This window comes from Peromyscus californicus, unplaced genomic scaffold (assembly GCF_007827085.1).
Source record: "Peromyscus californicus insignis strain IS unplaced genomic scaffold, ASM782708v3 Scaffold_8__1_contigs__length_139910024, whole genome shotgun sequence".
NCBI classification, from domain to species: Eukaryota; Metazoa; Chordata; class Mammalia; order Rodentia; family Cricetidae; genus Peromyscus; species Peromyscus californicus.
Window position 1 is genome coordinate 70,208,748 of NW_026294606.1, and position 9,646 is coordinate 70,218,393.

A 9,646-nucleotide genomic window follows, 5' to 3' on the forward strand; every position below is an offset into this window, starting at 1 on the left:
ATCTGCCATGTGGCTCATTACCTCTCCTCAGTACTTAGGTCCAACTTCCTCTGCATCTGGCTGAGGAATCTCCTGCCTCAGATTCTTTCCCAGAATTCCTATATCTGCCCAAAAGTCCCACCTACCCTCTCCTGCCTAACTATTGGCCATTCCATTCTTTATTAAACCAATCAGGAGGTGCCTTAGGCAAGTGAGGTAAAACAGAGACACCTCTTCACACAGTGTACAAAAAGGTTATCACTGCAAACATGTACTTTGTTGGTGGCAATGGTCTTTTTTTTCTGCTGCCTTGTTCAATTTACTGTTTTAATTTCACTGAATTATAAATGCATGTAGCTCTTTTACATGTTAGTGATACCACTCAGCTTTATACCTTCACCTCACTCACAGGTGTGTTCTCTCTCTCTCTCTCTCTATCTATCTATCTATCTATCTATCTATCTATCTATCTCTCTCTCTCTATATCTATCTATCTATCTATCTATCTATCTATCTATCTATCTCTAGAGGTGACCCTTTCCAACAGATTTTTTTCACACTGTTCTTCAGAGTTACCACTCATACAGTTACCTGTGATATTTCTGTTTTGAGACTAATTGGTATGGTTTCCTTTATGGAAATGAAGATTCTACCTCTCTGAACTCAACCAACTTTCCAGTGTCATTGTATAAGTTTAGTTAGACTATTGTTTAATACTTACCATATTACATGTACTTGTTTATGTAAATGCCAGGGCCTATGTAATCTAAAATAACTCTTCCTTCCCTGTTGAAAGATATTTTAGTTTTACTTTGACTTAAGAATTATAATATTTCTATTTAATTGTATGTTTCACTGACTCATCTACAAACATTTTTCCAAGCATTTAAGTTCTGCTCAAATGTCCCAAGTACATGATGTACTTACATCACTTTCATCTCAATGGTAATGGTGGCTATCAGGCTGTGCCCTACCCTAAGTCACTCTCTACTGCACAAACAGTCACTATGAGGCTGTGCCCTACCCTAAGTCACTGTCTACTATATAAACAGTCACTGTCAAGCTGTACCCTACCCTAAGTCATTCTCTACTGAATGAACAGTCACTGTCAGGCTGTGCCCTACCCTAAGTCACTCTACTGAATGAACAGTCATTTTCAGGATGTGCCTTGCCTGGAGTGACTCCATTTCACAGAACAGTAGTTTTCCTCATTTTGAGGACAAATATTGAAGCAGAGTGACTCCCCTCCTTGTTTGTGCACATAAGTAATTACCATCTGTCCAGCACAAACAAGAAGGCACAGGTTGATAAATAATTTATTTGTGCAAATAGAATGCTACTATCTGCAAACTTAACTTACCAATTAAATCAGGAATATGTAGATATAATGAATATATCAAAACCACAACAGAAAAAAATATTAACTTGCCAAACACATCAGATCAACAAAGAATGACATTTACCACCACCACCCAGCTTTACCTGGATCATATAAAAAAGGGGGGTGGTCCTGACACAGGGGTGTATGTTAACCACCAACAAACCTATCACCTCACCATCTGGGATTGACAGGTGACAAACTCCTTGATGTGCCCATGGCTTCTACTCACCAGGATCCCCATTTGACAAGGCCCACTTGAATTGCCATTTATATGGATTCAGCTTTGTGTCTTAAAACAGGCCTGTGCCTCAGAACAGCTCTGTGACTGACTTTGTTGTATTAATACCCAGCCACCTGCAGCAACTCCCTTTGAATCTGTATCAGCTTTCTTCTCTTGCTTTCAGTAAGGTCTCCATAACCCTTTGTAGCCATTCTGTAACTAACACACACACACACACACACACACACACACACACACACACACACACACATACACACACACACACACACACACACACACACACACACACACACGCACACGCACAGGCACAGGAGCACAACATTTTGTGAAGTGTAATGGGTGATAAGAGATTTAATATTAGCAATTAAAATAGGAAGAAAACATCTGTAGTTGCCAATGGCCATTTCTACCAAGTAAAATCAGTAGTCCTTAGAGAATTAAAGGCAGCAAAATTTACATAGGTCATGAATTTATTATTATTCAATGGTCTGATGTTATAGAAAGGCACAAATGTGTTCATTTATGTTTCTGACATAACTCGCTCAGTACTCTGACCTATCCAGTCTGAATAGCTCTTTTCTAGACCCCAGATGACTCTTAGCCTTCTACTTGGATCTGGGACTCCTGTTCCAAGATCTAATCTTCATTGTTCATTTACTCTTTTATTTTTGTGGAGCATATTCTTAGTAGCAGTTTGGAAGCTAACTATCCAAAGTCTAAGTCTAAAATTGTCTTTACTCTTAACTGTAAATGATTTTCTCCCATGATGGTAAAGGGTTATCCCACTTGTCAGAGGTGAGAAGGGTGAGACAAAGCCCCACTCTGCCATTCTAATCTACCTGAGGAGTTACTCTCATCTTTTAGGGGCATTGACTGGGGCCAAACAGATTTGTGGCTTCAACGTCAAAATGAAATTTAAGATTATCCAGTGTACTGCACCAAAGTTGGAGGGGTGGTTGAATATATCTTAATATAGGCTTAAGTGTGAGGATTAGAAGAAAAGGCGGGTACTCAGAAATGAAGTAAGATACACCCAAGTGATGTTATTTGCTTCTCAAGGGGAAGTGAGAGACTGTAAGACAGACCCACAAGGACACGAATTTCTTTTTTTTTTTTTTTTTTTTTTTTGGTTTTTCAAGACAAGGTTTCTCTGTGTAGCTTTGCACCTTTCCTGGAACTCGCTTTGGAGACCAGGCTGGCCTCGAACTCACAGAGATCCGCCTGCCTCTGCCTCCCAAGTGCTGGGATTAAAGGCGTGCGCCACCACCGCCCGGCTGACACGCATTTCTTAAGAGAAGATCACAGTTCATTGTCTTAGCATTAGCCATAGAAATCATTTTGGTGGCTCTCAAGGTTATTCCTCGAATGGTTAAGAAACTTTACCCCCACTTTTCTCACTTTTAATAGATGCTAAGGTAGTTCCAGGGGAGCCTTGGATGGAATTGGAATCTGATAAGGAAAAGCAAGAGGCACCAGGGTTCACAAAGGTGTTTAGTATGTGCTTTTCCCTTCTCAAAGAGGTTTCTGCTGAGCATATTGGAAAACTGTAGATTCATGGCTGGAAAGGAGAAAGACCTTCAGCGGGTATTAACTTCTCCGGACTTCTTGCTTCTCTGCAAGCAAGAAGCTTCAACCAGATTCCCGGATGAGGGACTCTTTACCTTCTCGTGCCCCAAGAATTTCTCCTGCCTTTCTATCCTTCTACACATTGACTTCTTGCTTCTGATACTATTTTGGAGGAATATAATCCTTCCAGTGACTCTCCCGCTGCCTGCCGCATCTGGAAGCTTTCAGTACTTGTCTTGTCCCTTACAGCTGAAATTCACAATGAAGTGTTTGGTACGGCTTTATTTTTATAGATTCTGCTGGACCACTCAATAGGCCTTTGTGTAGAGGCACATAAAACCGATTTCTTTTCCTTGCATTCATATTGTGTTCAATTATCTAACACCATTTGGGGGAGGGGGAATGGAGAAATACTGAACAATTTCTCTCTTTAAAAGACAGCTACTGGACATGCTACAAACCAGTTCAGTTCTGACATTAATCAGAGTCAATGTAGACACCACAGATTATGGGCTCAGTCCCAGAAGACTAACTCCACTTCTGAGGCCAATCATTAGTAGGTCCCAGGTTACCCACAACTTCTGACTTGGCTAGAAATCAAAGGCTCCCATACTCCCAGGCAGGGCTTTGATGATTTGCTAGAGCTCACAGACTCCGGAGAGAGCTTTATTGATACCTAATTATTATAAAAGTGTACACTCAGCAATAGCCAGAAGAGTTAGAAGAGAGAACTTGACACATCTTGGTTCTCCAGATACACCAGCCTGCCCTCATTTCACCCATCTGCAACCCCAAAGAGCTCTAAAAGCTGTTCTGTTGTGAGATTGTTGCTGTTTTAAGGAGTTTAAGTTGTACTTTAATTACTAGATGTGGTTGATTAAATAATTGGTAGTTTGAGCCAGGGATAGTGGTGCATGCCTTTAATCCCAGCACTCTGAGGCAGAGGCAAGTGGATCTCTGTGTGTTAAAGGCTACCCTGGTCTACATAATGAATTCCAGGACACCAGAGATAACATAGTAAAACAAACAAAAATGGCAGTTTTGATGTGGTCAACCTTCATTCCGATTTCAGTTGGAGAATGGAGCTGTAAATTCCAATCTCCAATCACAAGATTGCCTAGTAACCAGCCACTTCCTGAACCTAAAAAGAACCCACAACCACCGATCGCCTCATTAGTAAATAAAAGACACTTCACTTCTGACATCTCCAAGGTTTTAGGAGGTATGGGGGAGGATACCAATATTCAGTGGAAGTGCAAAACACACATTTCTAAAATCAACACCATAACACTCTATAATTCAGATAATTTCTTTATTTTTTCCCCTCTAATACTTTCATCTTTCCTTTTTTCTGTCTTTTAGATGTTAGAAATTTGTAAGTTAATGTTACTCCCTGTGTTTTCTCTTTGATTATCTTATATTCAATTTTCTTGTCTTTAGCTCCACTGTACAAGAAGCTTCTTTGGCTTCCTTTTCCAACCTTTTAAAAGTCTATTTTGTTTTACTTGTGTGTATTTGCGTGTTCCTATGTGTACAAACACATGTGCATAGGTACCTGAGGGTGTCAGAAGAGGACATCAGATCCACTGGAGCTGGAGTTACAGACCACTGTGAGCTGTCTGGTGAGGGTGCTGAGAACTTAACTGTTTACTGTCTCCTGCCAGAACAGCAAGTGCTCTTAATGCCTGAGCCATCTCCACCCTCCAGCACTTGTATTGAATATTTCTTTCCTATTGCATCTTTTGTTCCTTGAGCTTTTCTTGGTTCTCATATTTCTGATTGTGCAGAATCTGTTCTTATTGCATGAAATGATGTCTAGTCTTGTCTTTCTACTAAAATAAGAGCTTTATTTTCTCCTGCCTGAACTTAGTTCCTCAGGCACTACTTTTCCACTGCATTTTTGCTTCATTTTCTTCTGAGAGACTCTTTTCAGCAATGTCAGCAACTGAGGGAAACAGCCTGACTTGATCTCACTGTGTAGCCTGATGACATCCTTGGGGACCTCATTTCAGGTGTGACCAGGGTCTTGACTTACACCACAACAGAAAAGAATTTCACAATGAGTCAGCTGAAGCGACACTATGCTTTATTAAGTTAAGTACACGCCCAAGGGGTAGGTGTGGTCCTCTCAAGAGAGTTGTGTTTGTGTCTTAATAATAGCTCTATTTGTATAATTCTGTAATTTTTTAAGATACACAAGTTTCACAGATTAAAGTTATAAATTTAAGAAATGCTGGTTTACTTATTTTTCTTGGCTAAGCACTTCCCTTTGTAGTATAAGATGGTTTATGGGGAGAATTATTCAAGTTGATGACCGAGAGAGGAGTGGTGGTAAAGTCTTCAGGTAAAGCGCACATGTACTTCGGCCTTACGCATGGTTCAGGTAAAGCGCACATGTACTTCGGCCTTACGCATGGTTCAGGTAAAGCGCACATGTACTTCGGCCTTCCGCATGGTTCATGGCCTGTTTTAGCATTCTTCTTTCAGGGTCTCTCAGATAAGGAAGGCTTGTGTCTCCGTGAGCAGTTCACACAGCAGCCTTTGGCAATTGTGTCAAGATGCTTCCCTCTTGGTCACCAAGAGTGAGAAATCTGTGCTGGGCCCTGGTGAATCAGGGAATACTTTCTTTGCCTCTTGATTTTTCCTGACTCCAGACTGCTTTGGGATGACTGACAATCTTAAGGCATTTACATTTTTCTTATAAACTTATTGTGCCACTACCCACGTGACTGTCCAATTCCTTGTTCAGGGACACAAAAATCCGGAAAGCCCATAGTTGTCCGACAATCCTCAGTTTTAATTTTTTATTTTAAAAATACCACTTTTCATTTTAAACTGCATCTGTACTCACAATTCCTCCAAAAATCTTTCACCAAAACAATCTGCTCTATTCTCAGTCCTAGCAGAAAATTGATGGTGATTCATGCTAGGAGCTTAGAAATAGTTTACTAAAGAGACTCCACTTGACAAATGTGTGGGGAGTGAATAAGAAAACCACAAGAGGGCTGAAGAGATGGCTCAGATGTTAAGAGCGCTGACTGCTTTTCCGGAGGTCCTGAGTTCAATTCCCAGCAACCACATGGTGGCTCACAACCATCTATAATGAGATCTGCTGCTCTCTTCTGGCCTGCAGGAATACATGCAGGCAGAACACTGTATACATAATAAATAAATAAATGAATGTTTAAAAAGAAAAGAAAACCACAAGAAACAGTACAGAACTTCTTGCTGTTGACACAGATAGGCCCAAAAGATAAAAGTTGTAAAGGGTTGGTTAAAAAAAAAACAAACAAACTGGAGATGCCAACTTTTGAAGAGCTGTGTGGGGTGGGGAGATAACCCTGTTCCAATGTACCTCACCAGGGGTGGGGGTCGGGAGGAGTTGGAAGATAAATACACATTGACTGAATTACTTTTTTGCATATGTATGTGGTGAGCTTGCAGATGTGTACACGTGTTCCCATGTGTGTGGGTGTACATGTTTGTGTGGGTGCTCATGCTTATATAAGTACATGCATGAGTTTGATAACCTCTGTCTCCCTCAGATGCCATCCACCTTATATATTGAGGCAGGTTCTTTCAATGATCCTGGAGCCAAAAGACAACAGGGGCCTCTATGACACAGAGGAAAGATGAAGAATAAAATTATAAGGACAAAATAACTAACACTTTTCTTGAGCTAAGAATCTTCAAAGCCATGTCAGCATCAGGCACACCAGCAATCAAGTTGTCTGCAATGGATGTGAAACATTGAGCACTTATTTGATTGTTTATATCCATTTTTTGAGAACTTCATTATGTGTACAATGTACTTTGGTCATGAAAAACCCCCTACTGTTTATCCAGCCCTCCCAGACACCCTTGCCATGACTCCCTTCCAATTTCATGTCCTCTCTTCATAGTCCACTGAGTCCTCAATGATGTCTATATGTGCATGGGTGTAGGGTCATTCACAGAAACATGGGTAACTATAGGGGGCCTTTTCCTTGAGGAAAACTAACACCCTACCCTAGCAAAGCAACATTCAACTACAAAGCTCAACTAAGAGTGAGACTTCCCAAGCCTCTCCCCATCCAGTCTGGAGGTTGCCAGACTTGATCTTGTGTAGGTATTATACAAGTAAGCAGAGCCTCCATGAGTTAATGAGTGCACAACCCTGTCATGCTCACAGGCAGTGTTTCATAGCGCTACTTCTCAACTTTGGCCTCTCTCCTCTTCCAAAATGTTCCCTGAGCCATGTGGAGAAGGGGATAACATGTAGATACCTCATTTAGGGATGAGTTCTCCACAGTGACTCATCTTCTGTCTTGGACCAATTGTGAGTGTCTATATTAATCACTATCTGCTACAAAAAGAAGCTTCTCTCATGGTAGTTGAGAGTTGCAATAATCTATGGGTACAGAGATAAATATTTAGAAGGCACTTTGAACCTATATCTCTTTAGCAAAATAATAGCAGTAGATGCTTTCCTAAGGGTCTATGGTCTCCTCAACCATGGGTTCTTGGTCAGGTTTACAGTATGAGGAATGAGTTTTGTTGTGTGGAGTGGGCCTTAAATCTAATCAGAAAGTGGTTGGCTACTCCCATAAAATTCATGCCACTAAGAAATCAATGGGCATATCTTGCTGGGTTAGTTGCTAATTGTAGCTTGCAGGTTTCATAGTTGTGTAAAAAAGTTGATGACTTTTCAATAGACCTTTATTTCTATTTCAAAGAAACAGTGGTTCTTTGATCAATGACTCAAAGAACAATGTCCCACACTTGACAGTGGCTTTTTGTTTGATAATCACATCTGAGAAAAACATTATATCTCCAATATAGAATGAATCCACTTAAGCTTCTGGAAGCTTTTGAAATATTATGTTTTCATATGACTTTGAAAAATGTCCTTAATGCTACTTATCCCCACTCTACCCTACTCCATCCATCCCCTCTACCCTCCCATCCCAATACCTTCTCTACTTAACTTCCCATTATCCCTTTCCTCCTTTATACTGTGTTTTACTTTCCTCCCTACATTTACTGGGACTTCTAAGGAGAAGAGGTTCATATGTATGGTCAAGCCATCCCCATTGTAACAGTAATTAATGAGGCTTTGATTATGATTACCTCTCGCTTGCCCTTACAGACCCTGCACAGGTACATAGGCCAACATGGTAAGCCTAGATGTGCCTCACAACCAATAAAGAAATTGTAACTATAGAGACTCTCAAGCAACAGCAGCCACTACAACAAAATAAACAATAGATTAGGTACTGAGCAGCAAGATATAGAGAATCATATTTCTAAAGTGAACTTTGCTAAAACCAAGAAAGACAATGGCCAAATAACTTCAAAATGTGGCTCTATTTTTTTTAACAATGTGGGGTTTTTATTGAAAAGCCAAGGATGACTAGGTTAAGATGGAAATGCCCTTCATAAACTAGATAAGATGTCTAAAATATAGCAAAGTAAAATTTTAATGGCAAATATATTTTTGGCCATCTACTAATTAGCAATTTGAAAAAAGGCAAGTTTTTGCAAAAATTTATTTTGACAATATAATTAAAGAAATATTATTTAGAAAATAAAAATATCTACCTAGTAATTTAATATTTTTTTAAACTAGAAAAATATATGGAATTATGAGGTATACTTCAAGCTTATAGCTCCTCTCTTCAAAAGCTGCTTCTGGTCACTGTATACTCTGTACTCAAGTTGACCAGATTCAAGTGCATGGTCTTGCTTTAAGACTAAACAATGAGTTTTTTTATCCAATTTTAAAAGTCCACACTTCATTAAAGAATGAGGTTTTCAAAATGAGCCTGTGGACCTCATTCTGCAATCCAGTGTAGGAATACAATTTCTAATAAGGTCCCAGAGAATATTGTAGAGGCACCTAAGAAATAGTTGCTGCTAATTACTGAAGTGCTGTAGGGAGAATATTCTGTCCTGCCAGCTCCCAAATAAACACACAGAGACTTATTATTAATTATAAATGCTTGGCCGATAGCTTAGGCTTATTTCTAACTAGCTCTTATATCTTAAGTTAACCCATATTTCTTATCTATGCTTTACTATGTGGCAGTATCTTTTTTCAGCATAACTTATTCATCTTGCTTCTACCAGAGTCTTCTGGCAATTCTGTCCTTCTTCATTCCAATGTTCTCTCAGTCTGACTATCCCACCTAATGTCTTCCAGCCTAGATATTGGTCAGTTATCTCTTAATTAAACCAGTGGAAGCAACACACCTTCACAGTGTAAAAAAGAATTATTCCACAACAAAGTGCAAATAAAACAATTCAATATCATAGCACCGGACTATTAGCTCCTAAATTTGACTGGAAGTGTGACCCAAATTCAGGCCTACGACAACAAAAAGATCGCTCAGGATTCATATTCAATGAATCCTTTGATTTGCGATTAAACCTACAAATGTGTAACTTTTCTATTTTTTCCCAGGGTGATACTTTCAAAATAATTCAAATTTCTTACTTAG